General features: G+C 38.2%; 1 long non-coding RNA gene across 1 annotated transcript in view; it reads left to right on the top strand.

The window, feature by feature from the left end:
• The first annotated feature begins 4,374 nt into the window (after positions 1-4,374).
• Positions 4,375-16,138, top strand: part of LOC133577183 (uncharacterized) — a 37,188-nt gene continuing 25,424 nt past the window's right edge. Inside the window, exons 1-2 of the long non-coding RNA XR_009811706.2 lie at positions 4,375-4,452; positions 13,914-13,995. This is a non-coding gene — a long non-coding RNA (uncharacterized lncRNA). The remainder of the gene's footprint in view (positions 4,453-13,913; positions 13,996-16,138) is intronic.

Genomic DNA, 16,138 nt, shown 5'->3' with positions numbered 1-16,138 from the left:
ATTACCGTTTTGCCCACTCTTGGCATTCTCTCGATGAGCTTCAAGAGGGTTTTCACTTCACAGGTGTCATAGTTTTGATGCCTTCAGTGACGATCTACAATGTAAATAGTCATGAAAATAAAGAAAACGCATTGAAATGAGAATTATATACTAGGGATGGGAATCTTGCAACAACTCACTATTCCATTCTGATTCTTGGGTTGAAGATTTGATTAAAAATAAACAAGTCTTGGTTCAAACAGGTTCTTGCTAAATATTATTTGGTATAAAAATTATTTAAAAACAGCTCCTCTTGGCTATATATGACGGACTTTATACACGCAGCGAGTAAGTGTGGAGATGGCCTAAAAATGCATTCTTAAAATATTTATTATTGGGAATAGGTAAGAATTGTGATTCGAATGTGAAGGTTTTTTTTTTCCAGCTCCAATCTTAATAATTAAAATTTAAGTATAATAACATTTTAAATATGAGAAAAAGAGACACATTATTGTGTAAATTGCGATGTAATAATAACAGCCATATTTAGCACCTTGTATTGTTTAATCCTGTTAATTAAATTTTGTTATATGTTATTGTCCCGGCATGATGAGGTGGCGACTTGTCCAGGGTGCACCCCGCCTTCCGCCCGTGTGCAGCTGGGATAGGCTCCCGCGACCCCCCCGTAAGGGACAAAAGGTAGAAAATGATTGGATGGATGGATGTTTGCAACTCTACGAGTTCGATTTTTTAAATATTATTAATCGATTTTGGATGCAAAAAAAAAAATACAATCGCGTTTCGGATGGACATTTATTTTTTTGAGCTCCCCCTACTTTACACAATTTATAATTCTACAAAATGTTATTGTACAAAAAACTGATGGACTTTTGAAATATTTTGCGCATCAAAAAATGCATAAAGTAATACAATATATGCTACATATCTGAACCAGAGCTTAGTGTTATAGCTAACAAAGAAAATTAGTGTAACATCTCGTAATTATGGCTGCAGCTAACAATTATCGATTAGTTTATTCGAATAATCGCGTAATTGGATATCACCCACTTTGTAGTCTTAATATACGGAGCCCCTAAAGGGACATGGGGGAATTTTATTTTTTTTAATTAATTTTTTTATTTTATTTTATTTTTTAGATATTTTTCTCGTGCGCACGAGATACATATCTAAAAATAAAATAATAATAAATAAAAAAAATCCCCCATGTCCCTTTAGGGGCTCTGTATTAGTACGTATTTTAGAGAAAATAGTGAAAATCCAAAATGTTTTTTTTCTGTGTGCCATACTTTATCAATTATTATTAATTTCACTCATTAAACCAGTGATTCTCAAACTGGTGCTCCATCCAGTAGTGCACCCAAATATTTGATTCATTATTCAGGTACGGTGTTCCCATATTCAAACACAGTGTTACCGTTCAAACGGTGTGTAAATGCTACAGTGGCCAAAAATATTAGATACACTTGTTATATAAAATTGTTTTTGATGAATACTTAAGCCTACTACGCGACTGTGTTTTAATGTTGGTCATTGTGGTGGTACTTGGAGGGCCAAGTGTTTTCAGGGGTGGTACTTGGTGAAAAAAGTTTAAGAACCACTGCGTTAAACTATTAATCAAAAGAACAAAATATAAATCAATAGCGTTTTTTTTAAATCCGATTAATCTTTGAAGCCCTACTGGTAATAAATAATTTTGCAATGACATAGTTTTTATTTGTATTTTTTTTAGAAAATACGCATTATTGGTCCAAACATAACCCAATGCCTCAACACCAATACACATATAAACATACATACAGAGGACATGTTTTGTGTCCAATCACCGCAGAGAAATCCTGTTAAATGTGATCGCCCTCCCACATGTGCCCGTGTTGATTTCTCCCCAATCCCCTGAGTGCGGATCAATACGATCAATACGCCTGACTGAAGCCAACCTTTGCTTTATTGTGCAGCTTACACACTACATGCACAGTGCAGGGGTGGGGATGTTGATAAGGCCAGGCAGCGACTGTGAGGCATCCTCTTTGTCTATTGCCATTAAACATAATGAACTCCTTAAAAAAAAAAATCAAAAAATCATTGAATTAAATATTCACACAAAATGTTACTGTTCAAACTGTGTGTGATGTGACAGTGTCCCGAAAAATATCAAATATATGTGTTAAATAAAACCCTTAACTTGTCTTTAATGAATATTTAGGCCGACTATGCTACTGTACACTGTTGGTGGCAGTTTTTTCCGGAAAAAGTTTGAGAACCACTGTTTTATTATAGTCCAAACATGTTTTTGTTTTTTTGTCCAAATAAAAATAAATACTTAAATTTTATTATAGTCCAAACATGTTTTTTTTTTTTTTTGTTCAAATAAAAATAAATACTTAAATTTTATTATAGTCCAAACATGTTTTTTTTTTTTTTGTTCAAATAAAAATAAATACTTACATTTTATTATAGTCCAAACATGTTTTTTTTTTTTTTTTTCTTTCAAAGAAAAATAAATACTGAGGTGGCGACTTGTCCAGGGTGTACACCGCCTTCCGCCCGATTGTAGCTGAGATAGGCTCCAGCGCCCCCCGCGACCCCAAAGGGAATAAGCGGTAGAAAATGGATGGATGGATAAAAATAAATACTTAAATATCATCTTAGCTCATGATTTTGAAGCAAGTTGCCATTTATTGTACACACTGTAGAAAGAACCGTGAAAACAGTGGGGCTGTTTTTCCATTTGTATTTACAGTATTTATTGTAAAAAACAAAAAAAGTTTGGCAACTGAACTGTAAAACTGTACAGTGTACGTAAAATAATAATAATAAAAAATTATACAATTTCTTGAATTAGTGATTGTACTGTTAAAAAAAATGATTACTCCCTATGTCTATATATTTTTTTTGTTTAATTATTATTTACTATCTAGAACAGGGGTCCCCAAAATCCGGCCCGCGGGAAGTCCCAAGTTAAAAATTTATTTTTTATTTATTTTTTATTATTTTTTTAAATTTGTCCTTACTACGGTAGTCCTTTTTCTACCGTCTCCTAGCCACTCATGCAATTCATATTTTCTGAAAATGCATTTGACCATCGATAACGTGACATGCAGCAAGTGCGCTCTTTAAGTCAATTAGTGCGCGAGGAATATATATGTATGAATACATATATATATATATATATATATATATATATATATATATATATATATATATATATATATATATATATATATATATATATATATATATATATATATATACACATATAGACACATATACATGTATACACATATTAGGGACGGCGTGGCGCAGTGGGAGAATGGCCGTGCACGACCCGAGGGTCCCTGGTTCAATCCCCACCTAGTACCTCGTCATGTCCGTTGTGTCCTGAGCAAAACACTTCACCCTTGCTCCTGATGGGTGCTGGTTAGCGCCTTGCATGGCAGCTCCCTCCATCAGTGTGTGAATGTGTGTGTGAATGGGTAAATGTGGAAGTAGTGTCAAAGCACTTTGAGTACCTTAAAGGTAGAAAAGCGCTATACAAGTACAACCCATTTATCATTTATTTATTTATATACATATATATACATATATACACATATATACACATACATATATACATATACATAGACATATACATATATACACACACATATATACACACACATATATACACGTTTACATATCCATATACACACACACACATTTACATATAATTAATATATATATATATATATATATATATATATATATATATATATATATATATATATATATATATATATATATATATATATATATAGTGCGGCCCCCAGCCAAATTGTTTTTCCCCAATGCAGCCCCGGAGTCAAAAAGTTTGGGGACCCCTGAACTAGAAAATGGATGGATGGATGTTTATATATATATATTTTTTATTTCTGATTATTATTATTATTTTTTTAATATATTTTTTTTCTTTTTCTTAATTTATTTGATTAATTTTTTAAATAATATTATTTAGTTTTCTTGCTGTTTCTTTCTTTTGGGGTGTGGGGGTGGCATCACTGGGATATAAACAAAAACATATTTTGACATTTAGGGCAGACAACAAATATATAATGTATGTAAATATGATGTAATGGATAGGAATGTCTGATGCTGGATATGTCAATAAAAATTAAATGAAAAAAATATGAGACTATTTGTATATATATATTTCTGTATTGGAGACAGCTCCATTAGGAGGTATTTTAGACTTGACACTTTTCCCTTTAAAATTAGTATAAATACATATTAACAATATTTTTCAAGCATTAAAAAGATATAAACACGCATTTATTCGTTACAATCACGATCATTGTAAATAAATTAAAATGATACGAACAATGTCTCATACTACAACTCCCAGAATGCCTTGCGCTACGCAGCTGTTGCAGATAGTCACCCCTTTCTCAATAATGCCCGGTGGAGTCAAGCCAAAATGAGGTAATTTTATTACACGTTGTACAAAAGTTATCGTTTAAAATTAATGTCGTATAACAGGCAATGTTTACATTTTAATGCCTTTCTAAAACGTTAGCCAACGCGGGCTCGTTTGCTCGCTTATCGTTTTGCTAGCTCGCTAACCAACATCAATCGGGTTTACGCCTGTGCCAATTTAGCGCTTATTGACCTACTAAAGGTGATTTAAAGTATTGTTTTTCTCTGTTGTTATTCGTTTGTTTTAATTACCCCGGGGCATATTAACTATTCTCGATATTAGTTCAGCAAATTAAGATTGTGAATTCAACTCCTCTCTAATTGAATTAAGTCTTGGTGATGCTAACATTGATTGAGTTCTCTTGTCAGTGGTGGATTTTTTTTTTAATATCATAAATATGATGCAATAATTGCTGCATTAATGTTTTAATTTGACTTCAAAACCACTCTATGTTTGAGATGGGAGTTATGGCTCTTTTGAAGAGAGATATTTTGTGGAGCCATTCATTTAAAAGAGCCGTGCGAAAGACTGGCTTGTTATTATCAATCAATCAATTAATCAAAGTTTACTTATATAGCCCTAAATCACGAGTGTCTCAAAGGGCTGCACAAGCCACAACGACATCCTCGGCTCAGATCCCACATCAGGGCAAGGAAAAACTCAACCCAATGGGATGATAACGAGAAACCTTGAGGGGGACGGCAGATGTGGGGACCGGTGCAATGGACGTCGAGTGGATCTAGCATAATAGTGTGAGACTCCAGTCCATAGTGGATCTAACATAATTGTGTGAGAGTCCAGTCCATAGTGGATCTAGTTAATAGAATGAAAGTCCAGTCCATAGTGGATCTAACATAATAGTGTGAAGAGTCCAGTCCATAGTGGATCTAACATAATAGTGTGAGAGTCCAGTCCATAGTGGATCTAGTTAATAGAGTGAGAGTCCAGTCCATAGTGGATCTAGTTAATAGTGTGAGAGTCCAGTCCATAGTGGATCTAACATAATAGTGTGAGAGTCCAGTCCATAGTGGATCTAACATAATAGTGTGAGAGTCCAGTCCATAGTGGATCTAGTTGATAGAGTGGGAGTCCAGTCCATAGTGGATCTAACATAATAGTGTGAGAGTCCAGTCCATAGTGGATCTAACATAATAGTGTGAGAGTCCAGTCCATAGTGGATCTAGTTAATAGTGTGAGAGTCCAGTCCATAGTAGATCTAACATAATAGTGTGAGAGTCCAGTCCATAGTGGATCTAACATAATAGAGTGAGTGTCCAGTCCATAGTGGATCTAACATAATAGTGTGAGAGTCCAGTCCATAGTAGATCTAACATAATAGTGTGAGAGTCCAGTCCATAGTGGATCTAACATAATAGTGTGAGAGTCCAGTCCATAGTGGATCTAACATAATAGTGTGAGAGTCCAGTCCATAGTGGATCTAACATAATAGTGTGAGAGTCCAGTCCATAGTGGATCTAACATAATAGTGTGAAGAGTCCAGTCCATAGTGGATCTAACATAATAGTGTGAGAGTCCAGTCCATAGTGGATCTAGTTAATAGAATGAAAGTCCAGTCCATAGTGGATCTAACATAATAGAGTGAGAGTCCAGTCCATAGTGGATCTAGTTAATAGTGTGAGAGTCCAGTCCATAGTGGATCTAACATAATAGTGTGAGAGTCCAGTCCATAGTGGATCTAACATAATAGTGTGAGAGTCCAGTCCATAGTGGAGCTAGTTAATAGAGTGAGAGTCCAGTCCATAGTGGATCTACCATAATAGTGTGAGAGTCCAGTCCATAGTGGATCTAACATAATAGTGTGAGAGTCCAGTCCATAGTGGATCTAGTTAATAGTGTGAGAGTCCAGTCCATAGTAGATCTAACATAATAGTGTGAGAGTCCAGTCCATAGTGGATCTAACATAATAGAGTGAGAGTCCAATCCATAGTGGATCTAACATAATAGTGTGAGAGTCCAGTCCATAGTAGATCTAACATAATAGTGTGAGAGTCCAGTCCATAGTGGATCTAACATAATAGTGTGAGAGTCCAGTCCATAGTGGATCTAACATAATTGTGTGAGAGTCCAGTCCATAGTGGATCTAGTTAATAGAATGAAAGTCCAGTCCATAGTGGATCAAACATAATAGTGTGAAGAGTCCAGTCCATAGTGGATCTAACATAATAGTGTGAGAGTCCAGTCCATAGTGGATCTAGTTAATAGAATGAAAGTCCAGTCCACAGTGGATCTAACATAATAGAGTGAGAGTCCAGTCCATAGTGGATCTAGTTAATAGTGTGAGAGTCCAGTCCATAGTGGATCTAACATAATAGTGTGAGAGTCCAGTCCATCGTGGATCTAACATAATAGTGTGAGAGTCCAGTCCATAGTGGATCTAGTTAATAGAGTGAGAGTCCAGTCCATAGTGGATCTAACATAATAGTGTGAGAGTCCAGTCCATAGTGGATCTAGTTAATAGTGTGAGAGTCCAGTCCATAGTAGATCTAACATAATAGTGTGAGAGTCCAGTCCATAGTGGATCTAACATAATAGTGTGAGAGTCCAGTCCATAGTGGATCTAACATAATAGTGTGAGAGTCCAGTCCATAGTGGATCTAACATAATAGTGTGAGAGTCCAGTCCATAGTGGATCTAACATAATAGTGTGAAGAGTCCAGTCCATAGTGGATCTAACATAATAGTGTGAGAGTCCAGTCCATAGTGGATCTAGTTAATAGAATGAAAGTCCAGTCCATAGTGGATCTAACATAATAGAGTGAGAGTCCAGTCCATAGTGGATCTAGTTAATAGTGTGAGAGTCCAGTCCATAGTGGATCTAACATAATAGTGTGAGAGTCCAGTCCATAGTGGATCTAACATAATAGTGTGAGAGTCCAGTCCATAGTGGATCTAGTTAATAGAGTGAGAGTCCAGTCCATAGTGGATCTACCATAATAGTGTGAGAGTCCAGTCCATAGTGGATCTAACATAATAGTGTGAGAGTCCAGTCCATAGTGGATCTAGTTAATAGTGTGAGAGTCCAGTCCATAGTAGATCTAACACAATAGTGTGAGAGTCCAGTCCATAGTGGATCTAACATAATAGAGTGAGAGTCCAGTCCATAGTGGATCTAACATAATAGTGTGAGAGTCCAGTCCATAGTAGATCTAACATAATAGTGTGAGAGTCCAGTCCATAGTGGATCTAACATAATAGTGTGAGAGTCCAGTCCATAGTGGATCTAACATAATTGTGTGAGAGTCCAGTCCATAGTGGATCTAGTTAATAGAATGAAAGTCCAGTCCATAGTGGATCAAACATAATAGTGTGAAGAGTCCAGTCCATAGTGGATCTAACATAATAGTGTGAGAGTCCAGTCCATAGTGGATCTAGTTAATAGAATGAAAGTCCAGTCCACAGTGGATCTAACATAATAGAGTGAGAGTCCAGTCCATAGTGGATCTAGTTAATAGTGTGAGAGTCCAGTCCATAGTGGATCTAACATAATAGTGTGAGAGTCCAGTCCATCGTGGATCTAACATAATAGTGTGAGAGTCCAGTCCATAGTGGATCTAGTTAATAGAGTGAGAGTCCAGTCCATAGTGGATCTAACATAATAGTGTGAGAGTCCAGTCCATAGTGGATCTAGTTAATAGTGTGAGAGTCCAGTCCATAGTAGATCTAACATAATAGTGTGAGAGTCCAGTCCATAGTGGATCTAACATAATAGAGTGAGAGTCCAGTCCATAGTGGATCTAACATAATAGTGTGAGAGTCCAGTCCATAGTAGATCTAACATAATAGTGTGAGAGTCCAGTCCATAGTGGATCTAACATAATAGTGTGAGAGTCCAGTCCATAGTGGATCTAACATAATAGTGTGAGAGTCCAGTCCATAGTGGATCTAACATAATAGTGTGAGAGTTCAGTCCATAGTGGTTCTAACATAATAGAGTGAGAGTCCAGTCCATAGTGGATTAAACATTATAGTGTGAGAGTCCAGCCCATAGTGGATCTAACATAATAGTGTGAGAGTCCAGTCCATAGTGGATCTAACATAATAGTGTGAGAGTCCAGTCCATAGTGGATCTAGTTAATAGTGTGAGAGTCCAGTCCATAGTAGATCTAACATAATAGTGTGAGAGTCCAGTCCATAGTGGATCTAACATAATAGTGTGAGAGTCCAGTCCATAGTGGATCTAACATAATAGTGTGAGAGTCCAGTCCATAGTGGATCTAGTTAATAGTGTGAGAGTCCAGTCCATAGTAGATCTAACATAATAGTGTGAGAGTCCAGTCCATAGTGAATCTAACATAATAGAGTGAGAGTCCAGTCCATAGTGGATCTAACATAATAGTGTGAGAGTCCAGTCCATAGTAGATCTAACATAATAGTGTGAGAGTCCAGTCCATAGTGGATCTAACATAATAGTGTGAGAGTCCAGTCCATAGTGGATCTAACATAATAGTGTGAGAGTCCAGTCCATAGTGGATCTAACATAATAGTGTGAGAGTCCAGTCCATAGTGGATCTAACATAATAGTGTGAGAGTTCAGTCCATAGTGGTTCTAACATAATAGAGTGAGAGTCCAGTCCATAGTGGATTAAACATTATAGTGTGAGAGTCCAGCCCATAGTGGATCTAACATAATAGTGTGAGAGTCCAGTCCATAGTGGATCTAACATAATAGTGTGAGAGTCCAGTCCATAGTGGATCTAACATAATAGTGTGAGAGTCCAGTCTATAGTGGATCTAACATAATAGTGTGAGAGTCCAGTCCATAGTGGATCTAACATAATAGTGTGAGAGTTCAGTCCATAGTGGTTCTAACATAATAGAGTGAGAGTCCAGTCCATAGTGGATTAAACATTATAGTGTGAGAGTCCAGCCCATAGTGGATCTAACATAATAGTGTGAGAGTCCAGTCCATAGTGGATCTAACATAATAGTGTGAGAGTCCAGTCCATAGTGGATCTAACATAATAGTGTGAGAGTCCAGTCCATAGTGGATCTAACATAATAGTGTGAGAGTCCAGTCCATAGTGGATCTAACATAATAGTGTGAGAGTCCAGTCCATAGTGGATCTAACATAATAGTGAGAGAGTCCAGTCCATAGTGGATCTAACATAATAGTGTGAGAGTCCAGTCCACAAGTACAAGTTTCATTGTACTTGTGCAATGACAATAAAGACCTATCTATCTATCTATCTATCTATCTATCTATCTATCTATCTATCTATCTATCTATCTATCTATCTATCTATCTATCTATCTATCTATCTTACATAATAGTGTGAGAGTCCAGTCCATAGTGGATCTAACATAATAGTGTGAGAGTCCAGTCCATAGTGGATCTAACATAATAGAGTGAGAGTCCAGTCCATACTGGATCTAACATAATAGTGTGAGAGTCCAGTCCATAGGGGATCTAGTTAATAGTGTGAGAGTCCAGTCCATAGTAGATCTAACATAATAGTGTGAGAGTCCAGTCCATAGTGGATCTAACATAATAGAGTAAGAGTCCAGTCCATAGTGGATCTAACATAATAGTGTGAGAGTCCAGTCCATAGTAGATCTAACATAATAGTGTGAGAGTCCAGTCCATAGTGGATCTAACATAATAGTGTGAGAGTCCAGTCCATAGTGGATCTAGTTAATAGTGTGAGAGTCCAGTCCATAGTGGATCTAACATAATAGTGTGAGAGTCCAGTCCATAGTGGTTCTAACATAATAGAGTGAGAGTCCAGTCCATAGTGGATTAAACATTATAGTGTGAGAGTCCAGCCCATAGTGGATCTAACATAATAGTGTGAGAGTCCAGTCCATAGTGGATCTAACATAATAGTGTGAGAGTCCAGTCCATAGTGGATCTAACATAATAGTGTGAGAGTCAAGTCCATAGTGGGGCCAGCAGGAGATCATCTTGAGTGGAGACAAGTCAGCAGCGCAGAGACGTCCCCAACTGATGCACAGATGAGTGGTCCACCCCGGGTCCCCACTTTGAACAGCTAGCGCTTCATCTGTGGTCATCTAATCTGTACCCCCCCCTCTCCTTCGTGGAGAGCAGAAAAGAGACGGCAGATCAACTGGCTTCAAAGGGGGGGGGGTCTATTTAAAGGCGTATAGAGTATACAAATGAGTTTTAAGATGGAACTTTAATGCTTCTACTAAGGTAGCATCTCTAACTGTTACCAGGAGGGCATTCCAGAGTACTGGAGCCCGAATAGAAAACGCTCTATAGCCCTCAGACTTTTTTTGGGCTCTGGTAATCACTAATAAGCTGGAGTTCTTTGAACGCAGATTTCTTTCCGGGACATATGGTACAATACAATCAGCAAGATAGGATGGAGCTCGACCGTGTAGTATTTTATACGTAAGTAGTAAAACCTTAAAGTCGCGTCTTAAGTGCACAGGAAGCCAGTGCAGGTGAGCCAGTATAGGCATAACATGATCAAACTTTCTTGTTCTTGTCAAAAGTCTAGCAGCCGCATTTTGTACCAACTGTAATCTTTTAATGCTAGACATAGGGAGACCCGTAAATAATACGTTACAGTAATCCAGACGAGATGTAACAAATTTGAATAAGGATCTCAGCGTCATTATAGTTATATTCTTATAGTTTTTTTTCAGCTGTGATATTTTAAAGCAACAAAACAATCAGTGATAGCCGTTATAAGATAAGAGAAGATAAGATGTAGATCAGAAGAATTTAAATTTACACAAATCTTACTGTATTGGTAAGAATTGTTCTAAAATATTGGCAATAATTCTATTTATTTTTTGTTTTTACTATAAATGTTCCTTACGGTGGTCCCATATCCCCCCATGAAATCATTATTTTGAATTTTCCCTAACCTAAATAACTTTGTTGCATTTTAATAATACAGATAAAAATATATTTAAAAGAAAAATAGGACATAATAAAAATGTAAATAGCAATTTGTACTATAACCTAGGGCTGGGCGATATGGACGAAAAAGTATATATATTTTTACTTAAACTCGATATTCGATATATATCCCGATATATTTTCCGGTGAAAGTATACATATAAAGATATTCATTTTTGAGCGAGATTCAGTGAAATTGGAGTGAATGACAACTGTACTGTAAACAGTCAGCTAACTAGTTAGTCAAGATGAGTTTTAACAGCGTAGAAAATAAACTGTATAAGTAGCACATAATTACATAACATGAATAAAATAGAAAAATATTCTTTCTACATAAAATAAATAACATTGCTGTGCAAATAATACAACATGTGTCAAACTCAGATAAAAAATAAATTTGCAGGCAGGCACTTTTTAATTCCCAGTCGACGATGTAATGGACTGTCACACACGTACGGTTCTGTGGTCCTACTAGACCACATGTCTATGGTAAGCGCCAAATAAGGGACTTGACTTAATTGTGCGACTATGTTCTTCCTCACTTCGGCATACATTTTTGGCAGGTTTCTCGTGCAAAATATGCAACTCGGGAACAGTTTTGATTTGGGCTTACATAGTGAACAACTCAAATGAATGTTTTATCCAGACGCATACATTTGTCCAAATGTGGCCAAGTGGACGCATTGTGGGTTTCCTGGACGTGGTCTACATTTTTAATATATAAATCGCCCGCTTGAATATTCCCTCTTTCTTTTCTACGACTCTCTGGTCGTCATTTGGGATGTCTTTTGTGATTTCCCTTCCTGGTTCCATGACCCGCCCTATCTTGCCTCTGATTAGCCTGTTCCTAATGTTTTGCCTTAATCTCAACCAATCGTGACTCATCATAGTAAACAACCAACTAGGGCTGGGCGATATATCGATATACGCGATATATCGCGGGTTTGTCTCTGTGCGATATAGAAAATGACTATATCGCGATATCGAGTATACGTTCTCACGCAGTTGCTTTTAGCTGCGGGCATTACACTACAGGCTCTCCTCGCTCTTTCCTGTGTCTCCTTCTCACAGAGATATAAAACATGAGCATCGTCTTACACACGTCACATGCTGTCACGTCATACGTCACATACGTATACGCCCTCCCCGAGCAGAGAGGTAGCAGCATGGCTAACGTTAGCTGTGATGCTAGCGGAGTGGTGTGAGTGCTAATACAAGAGAAAGAAGGTGCGAATCTGGTAACAAATGAAGGAATAATTAATTCCCCCAAAAAACAGCAGGGGGTCCATCGTCTGACGGTGGTTTGGCTTCAAGCGGGAATATGTCAAACAGACAACCGTAATTTGTCAAGTGTGGGGCAAAAGCGTTGCTATAAAAAGTAGCATTACTGCTGTAACAAACAGTTCAGGGTGTCCCAAGTTACCGGAGTGTGTTAGGTAAGGAGGAGGAGTTTTGTCCCTCCAGAGTTGTTGCCGTAGGGCTGTGATGTAGGGTGTGTGTGGTTGTGGAAGGAGGTGTGTGATGTTGACATTAAAGAAGCGGTGGCTACCGAACCTGCTCTAATGTCTCCCGTTTATTATTTTATTAGATAAGTACACTGTATAGGCGAACCCAGGACACTCGGCTACACTGCTAATATGTAGCATCATTTGAAAAGTCACCCGCTAGACAATGAAGAGGGCTTACTCCGCACGTCAATATCTCGGTTCGGTGCCACACACCCACTCCATCAAAATGCCGAGGCAAACATTTCCAGATCAACACCGTATGAAAAAAATAGTGATTTTTTTAGTTGTGATTTCCTTTTCTGCATGAAAGTTTAAAATGAGCATATATTAATGCAGTATGAAGAAGAATGTTTTAATGTAGACACAGAATCATCATACTGCTGTGATTATATACATCAAGTGTTCATTCAAGGCAAAGGCAAAATATCGAGATATATATCGTGTATCGCGATATGGCCTTAAAATATCGCGATATTAAAAAAAGGCAATATCGCCCAGCCCTACAACCAACCAATCATGGATGTTCTTATATGTGCTTGCAAGTCTTGGAAGGAAGAAGGGGAGGGCTATAGTAGGTAGTGGGAAGCGGGGGAGACCAAGGAATACAACAAATAGGCGGTCTTTGGTCATTTTAACGTGAAATAAATGATATCGATATTACGATATTTTCTTAATTCATATCTTGTTTAAAAATATATCGATATATCCTACAAACCCGATAAATCGCCGAGCCCTACTATAACCGATAGTGTGTACGTTTAACCTACATCACAACAATGAACCATAAAAATCAATCCAAATTTTAAAAAGTAACTAAATAAAACAAAACAATAGAAAATCACAACAATTATTCAGTCCAGTTGCCTGTCTGTATTTGCATGTGCATAAAAACAACTACCAAACTAACGCAAATCGGTTTTCGTCGTTCACCTGAAACAATTGTTCAAAAGACTTGATTTTTTCTCCCTATATGTCACATCTACTCTGTCACATCTTGGAATTGCTCACCTTTGCTCTGTATTTTGCATAAAAATGCAAAATTTAACCTTTTTCCTTTCTTTCTTTTAGCATCAAAGTCAGTAAAGGGTGGTGGCAAAGAGGCAAAAGGTGACCAAAACCATATAACAGGAAATTCATCACTTATTGCAAGGTATGGGGGGAAAAAGTGTAACATAACGCTCTGTCCTGGCTGTTTAGTACAATATGACTAAAACACCAGTAATATAAAACATGTTTTAATAATTTTGTCTAGGTATAGGATCTTATTGGCTAACTAAGCTTGATTTAACGTGATTTCCCTATGCTATTTCTTATGCATGATGATGACAAATTGCATTGATGTTTAGAAGCATAATTCGTTTTTCTTGATATCGTGTGGATCTGCTGCATGGTGCTTTAAAATGACTGCATATGAAACCATCCAGTATGGTTCCTCCTTGTAAAAAATGTTTAGATGGTAAAGTTTACTTTGAGACATTTGGCGTGAAGACTTGTCTCTGCGTGCGCTGACCACCGTTAGACCCGCAGACTGCAGCCGCTCAACGCCCACGCAAAGCCTCATTTAGTTTCTTCTGGAGAAATAAAAACATTTCAACTCTTTCTCCGCCGGTTCCTCCTGTTTCTGGTCTCTCTAATTTACGCCTCTCTTCTTCTCCCGGCTTTCCTTGTTAGCGCCGTTTGGGTCCCTCACCTCTCATTAGCCTTTTCCCCGCATGACTGCAGGCACCTGTCCCCGGGTTCCCCTGCGGACATCTCGGCTTCTCCTGAAATCAATGTTCATGTTAAATCTTGTCTGAGAGGTGTAGGTGGACTTACGGTCAGGAGACGTGACAGTGGACCACAACTCTTGCCAGCTATTGACCATCCATGCTGATCCACAGCCCATCCCTCGCACCCCCCATCTTTTCTCTCCTGCTTTGGCCTTTTATGGCCTCCATGCACTCCCCTTTGGCTTTTTTCTTTCACTTTATTTCCGCCTTTCTCCCTCCCTGCTGGGATGAGAGCTTAAGAGCAAATCTCACACAAACCTGTTTCGGCCCAAATAAAGGGTCTTGTGCGGAACGCTTGTCATCGGGTTGTTACGGAGAGTTGCTGTTTCCACCCCCCTTTTACTTTAGAAGCTTCTTTGTTGCCGTTGTCAAACGACACTCAGAAAGATCTGCACCGCTTTGCTGTCAAAATAATAGCTTTGAACACGTTTCGACTGACAGAATTACACAGTAAATGTCAGGTGCATTATAGCAAATGTCATTGTGTTCCAATTTCCTGGCCCTTTCTCCGAAAAATGCGCTGCATGCAAGGTTTAGTCTTTAAATCACAATCGTGGGACAAGTTGACAAGCGTCAAAATCCTTGTTTGTGTCATTTCTTTGGATCCTGTGGTTTAACGTTTTGCTGGACTACATTTGTCCATGACAGCAGGACAAAAAGGTGCCATTTTGGGCATACAGAACAAAAATATAAATTAACACTTGTTTTTGCTCCCATTTTTCACGAGTTGAACTCAAGGATCTCAAACTTTTACTATTTACACAAAATACAAGTTCCTCTCAAATATTGTTCACAAATCTGTCTAGATCTGTGTTAGTGAGCATTTCTTCTTTGCCAAGATAACCCATCCCTCCTCACAAATGTGGCATATCAAGATGCTGAACAGCATGATTATTGCACAGGTGTGCCTTAGGCTGCCCACAATGAAATATGCAGTTTTATCACACAGCACAATGCCACAGATGTTGCAAGTTTTGAGGGAGCGTGCAGTCGGCATGCTGACTTCAGGGATGTCCACCAGAGCTGTTTAACGTGAAATGGATGTTTAGTTCTCTACCATAAGCCGTCTTCAAAGGCGTTGCAGAGAATTGGCAGCACATCCACCCGGCCTCCCAACCGCAGACCACGTGTAACCACACCAGCCCAGGACCTCAACATCCAGCAGGTGCACTTCCATGACCGTATGAAACCAACCACCCGGACAGCTGCTGCTACAATTGGTTTGCATTTGCAAAGATTTCTGCACAAACTGTGAGAAACCGTCTTAGAGAAGCTCATCTACATGCTCCTCGTCTTCATTGGAGTCTCGACCTGAATGCAGTTCGTCATAGTAACCGACTTGAGTGGACAAATGCTCACATTCGATGGCGTTAAGCACGTTGGAGAAGTGTTGTCTTCACGGATGAATCCCAGTTTTCACTTTTCAGGGCGGATGGCAGACAGCGTGTGTGGAGTCGTGTGGTAGAGCGGTTTGCCAATGTCAACCTTGTAAATCGAGTGGCCCATGGTGGGGATGGGGTTATG

This window comes from Nerophis lumbriciformis, linkage group LG37 (assembly GCF_033978685.3).
Source record: "Nerophis lumbriciformis linkage group LG37, RoL_Nlum_v2.1, whole genome shotgun sequence".
NCBI lineage: Eukaryota > Metazoa > Chordata > Actinopteri > Syngnathiformes > Syngnathidae > Nerophis > Nerophis lumbriciformis.
This window is presented reverse-complemented; position numbering and strand designations above follow the sequence as displayed.